Here is a 12,827-nt window from a genome sequence, read left to right as displayed (position 1 = left end):
GATCATTCTCTCTCTCTAGTTGCATCACAGATCCTAGGATAAACTTGAGATGAAAATATGATGACCTGAGATTGCTCCAAAATTCGTACAGTAGATTGGATCCCGGTCCGATCCTTATTCAAAATTGATAACATTGATCATGGTTAATTCATATTAAGTCATCCTGATATGACCTCTAATGATCTCAATCATGATTGTCACTTTTGAAGGATACGAAGATTCTCTCTCTACTTTCTCTCTCTACTTTCTCTCTCATGATCGACTTTCTCTCTCTAAGAAGGTCTATGAATCCTGTACCGAGTCATGCCTTCATCTTTTAGGAGCTCATATTGACTCTAACAAGATGATCCAAAGTTGCTTTGATATCCGTGCTGTATGTCAACCTCATTTGATCATATCAAGTATCTTTCAAATTCATTATTAATGAACTCTATTGATTGATCTTGATCTAATCTGTGCTTCATAATTTTTTGATCAAATCACTTAAATCTGACCCTCATATCAGAGATCCTGAATTGCCTTGATATCTGGATGGTCCGATACATCTGGACAATAGTCCTCTTTCCTTATGATTTAATCTTATTATATTCATAGAATAGAAATTGATGATGATTTGATATTTTAAATAGGATTAGCTGATTCTTCTAACGAAGTCTGAAGATCTAAGATGAATGAAGTGGATCTTATGCTCTTTATTTATTTTTAAATAATCATATTTTTATGCAAAGAATTGCTATTGATGAAATCATATTTTTCATGAAATAAGGATCAGCACATGTGATATGAAAAAGCATGTTTTATTATGAGTATTGATTTCATGAATATGTCTTATAAAAATAACATAATTATGAAGTATGAATTTTATTATTTTTCATCTATGTATATGTATATTTTAAAAAAAAAAAAATATAAGGATTTCAAAGGCTCTCAGATAGCTATGAACGAATCCCTTCGAGAAGGTCGACATCCGGAGCTAGCATTCACACGAAACATGGCCCTGCCAGCGGGTATAAAGTTGGCACATGAATCAAGAACTCTGTCGATTAAGAAAGATGATCCTATCACGAGTATAATAGTGATCTTAGCACGAATATCTGAGAGTAATGTTTCGAAACTTGACATGAATACATGATAAAAATGATTTATGATTCATGATTGTGAAATATACATGATTTTATGCATACATGATTGGTTTATAACTCGTTTTATTATATGCTCTATGAAATACTTTATTTTATATTATCTGTTATTTTTTAAATATTATATTATCATGAAAAATTTATGGTTGATCTGATAAGGAAGCGCAAGTTATACTTACTGGGCTAGTGTAGCTCATATTTTTTTAATTTTTTTTTTTACAGAGAAAAAAAGTTAGGATCGATGAAAGATTTAAACTTAAAGATCTGCGTAGCAAGCTTAAAATTTTGATAGCAGAAGTTTAGATTATTTTATGATCACAGATTCGTAGTTATTTATGAATGTTGAGATTCGGGTTGGTACTTGCTTTTGGATTTAGATGCTCTAAATCAATATTGGTTCAATTACTTGATGAATAATAGAATTAAATCTTTTTATTTGATGAATTTTAGATGATTATGATGGATTGACTTCGTGTTATCGGGGGCTCCATCTCTCGGTAGCATGGCCGTGTTATGTCTCGGATTTGAGGCGTGACAGTAAGTATTGCTGCGAGACTCAAAATCTCAGATGGGGGAATCGGATGAAGCGATACTATAGTGGCTGTAGCGATTCGATTCGAGATTCTTTCAAAGAAACCTACAAAATAAGTCAAAAATCAGTGGGGGTCCTCCGATCTTTGACCCTCTGATGCTTAAGTCATTTTGAGCTTCGAGAACAGGAGGTAGAAAAAAGTAGAATAGAGAGCAGAAGAATTTATGTGGAACTAGATAATTTGTGACTTTGTGGGAGCTAAAATCCCAGCGACAGAGTCTCTCTCTAGTTTGAGCTTGAAACTTGGGAGTTAGAACTTGCCTGAAGGATCTCTTAGTCCTCTATTTATAGAAGGGCTGATGAGGCTGTTAGAGAGTATGTTAGGCCGTTAGAAGAGTTTGTTAGGCCGTTAGAGACCAGCTGTAAGTGAGTTAGAGCATAGTTATATGTATTGGAAACAAGATCATACTTAGCTATATGTAACAGCTGGAGATGAGTTGTAACATGGTTGTAGGTGAGATCATGGTCAGCTATGGCTTAGTTATAGAGATTGTGACAGACTCTTGCAGAATGGTTGCTGCTGCTAATATAATAGCTCACCTCAGCAAAAGATTGATGTGAGATCAAGTATTATATGAGATCGAACATCTCAGATATGTGAAACACTTTACTTCAGGTCAGTATTTATATGAGCTGAAATAAGTCAGATCGGTATTTATATGAGCTGATCATAATACTTCATCAGAAGTCAATTCAGACAGCTCAGATCAGTGTTTAGATGAGCTGGATTGAGCCAAAGCAGCATTCAGCCTCCAATTCAGGTCGGCTTTATATGAACTCTGCCTCCAATTCATGTCTGCTTTCCTATGAGCTCAGTCTCTAGTTCTAGTCGGCTTTGTGATGAGCTCAGCCTGTTAAGGTCGGCTTTAGGTTGAGCTCAGCTTCCTGATGTTCTCAGCATTCTATTGAGATCGGCTCCCGTTGAGATTGGTTTTATGGTGACCTCGGCCTTAAGTTGAGGTCGATTTTATGGTGACTTTGATATTAAGTTGAGGTCGGTTTTATGGTGACCTTGATATTAAGTTGAGGTCGGTTTTATGGTGAGGTGAAGTGGGATAACCCCCACAACATTTGTCCCTCATTTTTAAATCCGAAAAAGTTGCTTTGGATGAAGAAAGTAGTCCAAGAAATAAGTTCTCAGCTTGTTCGAGATGGTGAATTTGTACCATTTGATTTTTTGAGTGAACTGCTCATAACCTTGAGTAGATTGAAAGATATCTTCGATCCGAAGATCAATATTTAATAGAACTTCAAAATAATCTCAATCCGAAGATCGATAATAGAATTCCAACATAACTTTGATCTGAAGATCAACAATAGAATTCTAAAATAACTTTGATCTGGAGATCTGTATTTGATAGAATATCAAAATAACTTCGATCCTAAGATCGGTATCTATATGAGCTAAAAGATAATATTGATTCGTAGATCGGTATTTGAGAGATTTTATCTTCATTTGTGCCTTTTAGGACTCTACCAATCCAGAGATTGGATTTGAAAAGATCTTATCTCCATTTGTGCCCTTCGAAGTTCTACCAATCTGAAGATTAAATTTTTATAGATTAGAAGATAATATGCAAGAATAAGCTTATCGGAGCATTTTTTATTGATAATACTTTTGAAGATTTTTAGAATTTCAAGTACGGAGAGATCGATATTTTACAAGATAACCTCAATCCTGAGGTCCGTATAATCTCGATCCAGAGGTCAGTATTTTGTAGAGCTAAAAAGATAACCTCGATCATGAGGTCGGTATTTATGTGAGTTAAAATATAATCTTGACCTTGAGACCAGTATCCGATAGAAATCTAAGATAACCTCGATCTTCAGATCGATATTTGATAGAACTGAAAAATAATCTCGACCTTCAGATCGGTATTTTATAGAACTGAAAGATAACTTCGATCTTCAGGTTGATATTTTATAGAATTAAAAGATAACCTCGATCTTCAGATCGATATTTTATAGCACTGAAAGATAACCTCGACCCTTAGGTCGGTATTTTATAGAACTGAAAGATAACCTCGACCTTCATATCAGTATTTGATAGAATATCAAGATAATTCCAACCCTGAAGTCGGTATATGGGATATCTTATCTCCATTTGTATCTCTCGGGGCTCTACCAATTCGGAGATTGGATTTTGAGGAGATTTTATTTTCATGCCTCTCAGACTATACCAATTCGGAGATTGGATTTTGAGGAGATCTTATCTCCATGCCTCTCGGGGCTCTACTAATTCAAAGATTGGATTTTGAGGAGATCTTATCTCCATTTGTGCCTCTCAGGGCTCTACCACTCCGAAGATTGGATTTGGAGAGATAATGATAGAATTCCAAGATAACTTCGATCCGGAGATCAATATTTTATAGAACTGAAGATAATCTTGATCTTCAGATCGGTAATTAATAAAAATCCAAGATAACTTCGACCCTGAGGTTGGTATTTAATAGAAATCCAAGATAACCTCGATCTTGAGGCCAGTATTTAATAGAGCTAAAGATAACCTCGACCCTAAGATTGGTATTTTTAAGATATCCTCAACTTTAGGTCGGTATTTTATAGAGCTGAAGATAACTTCGATCTGTAGATTAATATTTGGGAGATCTTATCTCCATTTATGCCTCTTAGGGCTCTACCAATCTGAAGAATTGAATTTTGAGGAGATCTTATCTCTATACCTCTCGGGGCTCTACTAATCCTGAGGATTCGATTTTGAGGAGATCTTATCTCTATGCCTCTCGAGACTACCAATCCTGAGGATTGAATTTTGAGGAGATCTTATCTCTATGCCCCTCGGAGCTTTACTTATCCTGAGAATTGAATTTTGAGGAGATCTTATCTCTATGCCTCTCGAGGCTCTACCAATTCTGAGGATTGAATTTTGAAGAGATCTTATCTCTATGCCTCTCGGAGCTCTATCAATCTTGAGGATTGGATTTTGAGAAGATCTTATCTCTATGCCTCTCGAAGCTCTACCAATCCTGAGGATTGAATTTTGAGGAGATCTTATCTTTATGCCCCTCGGAGCTCTACCAATTTTGAGGATTGAAATTTAAGAAGATCTTATCTCTATGCCTCTTGGGGCTCTACCAATCTTGAGGATTGGATTTTGAGAAAATCTTATCTAGAGATTGGGTATCTCACCTTCTGATGAGTCTCTGTTTAGCCTTTCTGTTGAGATCAATTTTTTCATGAATTAGGCCTCCTGATGAGCCTCTATTGATCTTTTTGTTGAGGATGATTTTTTCATGAGCTAGACCTCCTGGTGAACTTCTGTTGATCTTTTTGTTGAGGTCGATATTTTTATGAGCTCAACTTTTACCCTTCTAATGATATTGACTTTGTGATTAGCTAGGCTTTCTGATAAGCCTCTATTTAATATCTCTCTTATCTTTGGATTTGATACACTTTTGTTTCGGCTAATATGCTCCAGAACTTGTTGCTCTGCAAGAAAGGAGTAAAATAACGTGCATCATCAAACTTCGGATTTGTCTGAGATCAGATTCACGCGTAAGCTTCAGGAGGAGGAACAACGTGCTCGATGGAGGTTTGTTGAAGACAGGGCCTTCGTCACTTTCGAGCTTTGGAGACACCCATAGGTCTCCACATCATCTAGGTCCGACAAGGTTTGTCGTCGGGAGACACGCAAGGGCACATGAGAACCTTGTTCCGGCAACAGAGATGCATAGAAGCTCGGGATATCGCCGATCTATTGGGGGGAGATGCACCGGAGCTTGAGAACTTAGGTGGTGCATGGCAGCTCGGGAGAGAATCGGGCTGCCCGTGCCCGACGCCGGGAGGAGGCGAGGTGCAAAGTAACTCGGGAGAGAACCGGACTGTCCGTGCCCAACACCGGGAGGAGGCGAGGTGCACAGGAGCTTGAAGATTACCGGCCTGACTAGTGTTGATGCCGGAGGTCCACCGATCGGATCGGATTTGGCATTGGGAATGCCCACAGAAGCGGGGAGGAGAGTCGGAGACCATTGGGGGCCACCGATTCAATGGAGTCTACTGCCAAGAGGCACGGGAGCGAGGGAGACGTCGGGGAAGTCCGGTCTGCCATTCTTGGCTCTGAGAGGCATCGGTGAAGGCCGATCGGCCGTTCCTGGCTCCAAGAGGTGCACGGGAGCATCGGGGACGTCGAGGAAGGCTAGTCCACTGTAGTCAAGTGCCAGGAGGAGTGCGGGCAAGGCTGCATCAAGAAGCCGTCAATCCAGTGGAACTGACGGTGTTTTGGCACCGAAGGCTCACGAGAGCCAGCGTTGTATGAGCCGGAGAAGAGAACCATAGACGTCGGGACCGTCGATTCAATGGATCCGGCGTTGAGACGTGCACCGGGGCATCGGAGGCTCGCTGGCTACCTTGGGCGGAGGGAGCCGACTTCTCCCTTCTTTCCCCCTTTTCACCCTTTCTTTTCTTCTCTTTCCTTTTCTTTTCTTTTCTTTTCTTTTTTTATGTCACATGTAAGGTGACCTCCGCCATGTCCAAGGCCAAATGCATAAGAATTTTCTCCTCTCTTCTTCCTCTTCTTCTTCTTTAATACATGCACGCGCGCGCACACACATATATATATATTGATCTGTCCGACCTCACACAGCCAGATCCATGTTAAACTATCCTACATAGGATTTAAATAATTATATTTATAATGAACAATTGCAATCAAGGAGTTAGTTGGCTCAAATGAGTGGGTTAACTCTGCCCCCATGTATATGAGATATTATCCATTTTGGCTCATGACCATTTTTGGGCCTCAATGAGCCTTGGTCGTTTGGAGCTTCACGGTTTTACTCTTTACGAGGAGAAAGAAAGTCCCAATCCATATTAGCCATACTTCCTCTTAACCCATACTGTTGTGTGACTGAAGATACTATTCCTTTAATATGAATATTATCTGACCTCGGTTGGGTCAATCATGAAGCATATGTAGCTTAATATAATAAGTAAATGATAAGTGCATAAATATGATCGAAAAAGCATCAATTTATAGACTAAATAATATTTATTTTTTTAGAATTGATGCTTCATATATTTTATAGAAAAGAGGTGCACCAACATGAAGAGCCCGATCTGCAGGCTTAAAGGGATCAAACAGGACCAAAAACGGATTTAAAATAGATTTAAAATTAAAGCCAAAAATTCATCGAACCAATCCATAAGCTGGTGGTCCATCATGGACCATTTGATCCATGAGAGGCCTGGTGAGCCACGTGAGAAGCTACAGTAATATCTTAACAGCTTAAAAGTCTTCACGCGGTTCATAGGTTTCCTCCCCCCACGTGGTTCATGGTGGACCAAAGGCAAAAAAAAAAGAGACTAGTTTGTGGTGGACCACATGGAAAATAAAAGGCTTGGGTGCCTGGGATGCGGTCTTTAGGCGGGCGTGTGCGTGGGTCCGAGCGGGTTTGATCCAAGCGAGAGCATGCATCCAAATGTGCACGAACGGATGCAAAATGTAAGTGCAAGCGGGATGCGGGGTGATCACGTGGGTCTTCGCACTAGAACAGATTTTGGCAAGCGTGTACGAGGGGCGGCTAGACATGGAAGAAGAGATTTGCGAAGGATTAGAAGATCTCGTACCTATCTTTTTTCTTTAGTTCCACATTTAAAAATCACGAAAACTCCCTCCTTCCTAATACCTTTAAAAAAAATCTTAATGCCTCTACTTTTAGACATATCTCTCTCCACACCATACTTCTTGTAGGGGCCCGTGTGACAGATGAAAATACCCATCTTTTTAATTCTTTAATCTTATTCCCACTTTCTTCCACCCTTCCAACATATGCGAGAAGAAGAGTAAGCCAGGAGGAGGTGCAAGAATCAGAAGGCTCTGTAGAGGAAGATTGTAGGAAGAGATCTTAGTTTAGATTTTTTCTTCTTTTTATTTTAATTTTTGTTTTTAACTCCAACCTATGTTAATGGCTTAGAGTTTAAAAATTTTTGTATCAAAAATTTTATTTCAATAATAATTAGTTTCTTTCCTTTCAATTTAATTTATGCAATTTTTAATTTCAGCATTAGGGTAGTTTAAATTCTTGCATTTATTTTTCTGCAATCTTTTAAATTTTTGCAATTTTAAATTCCCGCAATTAGCATAGTTCTATTTTATGTTTACTTCAAATCAATTTATGTCTAGATAAGCAATCTCCTTAGGATTTGCGATGAAGCTAGATCATAATTAGAAATCTTTTTTTTTAGATTTTTTTCATGCTTTTAATGTTTAGAGCCCTTCTTCCTTCATAACTTCTTACCAAGAGACTTGATTGACTATAGTTGGATTTTAATCCTTTCATAGTTCATGCTTGATTCGGTACAAGCGGGGATAATAGGTAGAAGGCTCACAAATCTTATAATTTTTTTTTTCTTGTGGAGAACTTTGATGGATTATAGTTAGGTTAGAATCCCTTCATAGCCCATACTTGGGTAACATAAGAGAAGTAGTTAAAAAGAGAATCTCTTAATTAGGATGAAAGCGAAATACTTGATGGATCATAGTTGAGTTAAGTCTCTTCATGTTTCATGCTTGTTCATGCTTTACACCTTAATCAAGAGACATCATAAAAGAAATCATAGAAAGGCTATCTAATTCATTGGTCTAGTGGATTCAAAAGCCCTAGATCTTTTAGTTGATATAATCTGCAATTATTTTTTTCACTACTTTAGTAGTAGTTACAAGCAATCTCTCCATTTTTTCTTTAAAGCTCGTCTGAGCAAGTATTTGAACACAACTTGAAAAATCTAATTTCTCATCGGATCGACCCGTACTCATTGAATGTGCTACATTGCACATCGTGCGCTTGTGGTATAATTTAAGACACATCAAGTTTTTGACACCGTTGCCGGAGAATTGGCGTGTTTAAATTATGTTTTAAATTCTTGTTCTTCATGCTTTTAGTTTAACTGTAGTCTGTAGTCTTACTTTTCTGTCTTTTTTATCTTGCATTATTTTAAAGTTAGTGAGTGGTGGAAATCAGGTACATAGTCTAACCTATTTCTTTTCTTTTGACATAATATTTTGATCTTAGTTTATTTTCATTCTTCTTATCAATTTTGATGGTCCTGACATAAGGTTGCCCTGGCATAACTAGAAGTTATGTTGCATGATTGTCCTAGGGTATGAAAAGGTTGAGTTGACTTAGAATCTTTAAAAAAATATATATTCCCAAGAAAAAGATAAAAAAAAATTAGAAAATTAGAGACCTAATCATATAATTAAAAAAAAAGAGATATAAATTAATTTAATTTAGTCTTGATTGTGTGCTAATCACGAAGCTTGGACATCTTGATTTGTTGCATCTCATTTTCATAATATATCTTAAGGGCACAAACCTAAATAAGATAAGATAAAAAATTGATCACCCTTCTTTAGCCCACAAATAAGTCCCCTTCATTTGCACAAACCCAAGCCTGTAAATAAAATCAATTAGACTCTAGCCCTAGGGACATTCGAGCTCATTAGGACAAGAGACCCTAAGAGTTGAACTAGGTTAGGGTTGATCAATTAGCTGGCATCTAGGTAAGTGGTTCAGAGACAAAAACTTGAAGAAAGGTGGTTAATTAGTTTCGTTTGCTTATCTGGCCAATTTAATTGGTGTCTAGGAAAGCAACGAGGGGAACCCCACCGATCTTACACTTATCTCGCTAGTTGGTTGGTTAGCTTCTGACTTGGAGGACTCGAAGGCAACTTTGGCAGTTAGGAGCTGTTTAAAATTAGGTTAACTCTATGGAGAGTTTTAGTTTATTTGATACTTATTTTTAAAAATTAAATCTAACTAAAACACTCTCATCTATTATCTATAGGTCTAGGACTCCTTAGGAATCTCATCTTTAGAACTCTTCTTCTTCTTCTCTCATTCTCTCACATATATAAAAATAATAATAAATAAATTTTTAAAAAAAAATTTCTACTAGGACAAAATGATGATTGGTCAGACATAATCTAAGCATACAAGCCTGTAAGATCACTGAGGAAGAAATAGATTTCATTAGACAACCTAAAATCTTGCATGATCTGTGTTACCCGATTAGCTCTGCCCAACCGTCTAGAATTAGATCCTCAGCTAAAAATTTTATAATTGATCCTCAAACAATTAACATGTATCCTACATTCATTGGAATTGAAGATGCATATATTTATTTCGGGGAGTTTGAAGACACTAGAATTACAACTTTGATCAGTAGAATTGAAGCCTTAGAATTTGAAAGGCATATCCAATTTAACCAAGTACTAGCATCCATATGCACTAGATGCGATGCACCAGATCATGTTGTGGATTGTCCTTACTTGATGAGTTCAATCTAAAACGGGTTCACACAAGAAAGTGCATTCAATGAAAGATATATGAATGAACCTTATGCACCAACCTATAACCCAGAGCGGAGAAATCATCTTAATTTTACATGGTCACAAAATACAATATTAGGAGCTCAAATTTTTGATCAGCCCTACCTAAAGCCCAATCAAGCTCAAAACAATCAACTAGATTTAGATCCTGAGAAAGGAGTCAACACATTAGAAAAGAGTTTAGAAGTCTTGGCACAATCAACCTCAGACATTAAAAATACTCTCAATAATTTTATGCAAATCACTGACCAGTTATTAAAATAATTAGGCCAGTCAGCTAAAGCGGTCAATGAACTAGAAGAAGATAAATTACTAAGCCAACTCAAGGTTAACCCTAAAACCCAGAATGGTCTAGAACTTAATGACCAGTTCGATCAGTCGAAAACATTCAGGTCTGAGGAACTAGAGGAAATACCCAAAGCTGATAATAATAACAAGATATCCACACCTAGTGACCATTACACTCAACCAAGACCATAATTACTAGTTGAACTCCTCATGACACTGGTTGAACCTTTGCCTAAAAAGGAAGAGACAACAATAGGAGATCCAGAAACACTCCTTCAGCATATCGAGTCTATAGATCTAGATCTCTTAGAACCCTGACTAGTACTTAAGTTATATCTAGATCTAATTGTAAAAGAAGAGTTGTTAGCTATCAGAGGAATGAATCGCATAATGATCCCACATAGGAAACGCCTTGAGGAAGAGCCCGAATCATGTAGGAAATTACAGACCCATGTTAAGATTCGGACAAGAATAGGATAAGTACTCTCTTTGTCGTCTGGCTGAAGACGTTAAACTTAGCACTTCTTGGAAGGCAATCCAGATCTTTGCTATTTAATTTCATTTCTTTCTTTAGTTTGTTTAGGTTTTTACTTCAGTTGCTTTAGTGAACAAGTTGGGGGGAAGAGTTAAATATATACTCTCAAGCAAGGTTCGCTGTACCGGTACCGGACGGCGTGCCGGTGCCGGACTGGTACGGTACGATACCGTACCGTACCATACCGACACACGGTACGCCTAAGCGTACCGGTCCAATATTGGTACACAATATTTTTTTCGATTTTCAAATTTTTTTTTTGGATTTTTGAAGTTAATAATTGATAAATACAACCTCAATATGGCATTATATTGCATATTATTGACATATTTGGGTTCAATTTGGAGTTAGATTGCGGTACAAAGACTCTTGATCCAAAATTTCAAACATATATTTATTTACATTATATTTCAACTATATCATCTTAAAACTAAAGAAAAAATATATAAAATACGCATTAAAATGTATCTAAATATTTAAGTACAAAGTGCAATAACTTACGAATTTTAAGATGTACTCTGCATTTAATTTCTTGTCGAGTGTCTGTGACGCTCATAGATGTCTGGATCATCAACATAGTCTGAAGGGATATCAGTCCAACCCTCTAGCCAAGCTGCACCGTACTCTCGAATATTCATCATCTCATAAGGCATCCTCTCTGGATTGTAAGATATCTTAGACCTCTCGCTAAAATTCTGACTCTGAGAAGTATCCTCGAGATGATGGTACGATTGTGGAGGAGCCCATCCAAATATGCCAGTAGCAAAATCTGATCCATAAGATGCTCCAGACTGCATAGGGTAGTAACCACTAGAAGATAATGTCTCGGATGCACTATATGCATATGGATCATAAGGTGACTGTGGATAATAGGATCCATAATGCGAGGATGATCCAGATACATCCATGGACCCTACTCTACGTGCAAGATCATCCGCAGTATATATATAATTAAAATATATGCAAGTATAACAAAACACGATAGTTTAATGATAATTAAAATAATTATATATAATTTTAAAATAATTTTAATAATTATTTTAAAACTTATAAATTCAAAATAAATATGTTATATGCTTCAAATAATATTTTAAATTAACTAAAATATAACACTATTTTTATATATTTTTTATTTTATAATTAAATTTTTTAATTTAAATAATTAAAAAAATAATTGTTTAATTTCAAATATTTGAAAAAAAATTTAAAATTAGATTTAAGTAGCTTGAATCATTCTAAACATGATTCCCAAACTCTAACTTTTTTCCTAAAATTTATATTTTTTTATTTTTAAATAAATAAATATTTAAAAATATTTAAAATTATTTAAAAAATATATAATTAACAAAAATTAATAATTTTGGTGTCATCGTGTAGATCTTTCAAAGATCTATCACATATAATTAAATCATACTAAAATTATAAGATTTTGGCATGATTTTCTTCTATTTTTATTTTACCTCATTTTTATCCTATTTCTAACAACAAAAACAAAAGAAAAAATATTTACTAACAAAATAACAGATTATCTTACCTCCGGCCAAAGATCAGCCTCTTCTCAAATCACTCCTTCAATTTCAAGAAATTTTGCCTTCTTTTTTAATTTTTTGGAGGTCTCAACGATTAAGTTGCCCACGGCCATGGGTGTTCTCTGAGAACTCTCAAAGAACACCGAAGGCCTGATGCTTATTAAAGCACCAGGCCCTCCCCCCATATGAAGTGGGCCACACCCATTTCTCTCCCCCCAACCACGTGAAAAGGCCCCCACCTTCCCCCCTCCCCCCTTTTCCTGGGCGGTATGGTTTGGTTCACCCCGAACCGATCCAGAACCGAGCCGTACCGCCCGATTTCGGGCGGTATGGGCCTGAACCGCATCGAACCGAGCAGTTCGGTGCGGTTCAGGGTCCTTTTCCAAAAAACAGGTCC

At 36.8% G+C, this 12,827-nt stretch overlaps 1 pseudogene; it reads left to right on the top strand.

Annotated features, from left to right (window-relative positions):
• Positions 1 to 12,827, top strand: part of LOC105046500 (uncharacterized) — a 73,709-nt pseudogene that overhangs the window by 17,836 nt on the left and 43,046 nt on the right.

Source organism: Elaeis guineensis, chromosome 6 (genome assembly GCF_000442705.2).
Source record: "Elaeis guineensis isolate ETL-2024a chromosome 6, EG11, whole genome shotgun sequence".
Taxonomy (NCBI): domain Eukaryota; kingdom Viridiplantae; phylum Streptophyta; class Magnoliopsida; order Arecales; family Arecaceae; genus Elaeis; species Elaeis guineensis.
This window is presented reverse-complemented; position numbering and strand designations above follow the sequence as displayed.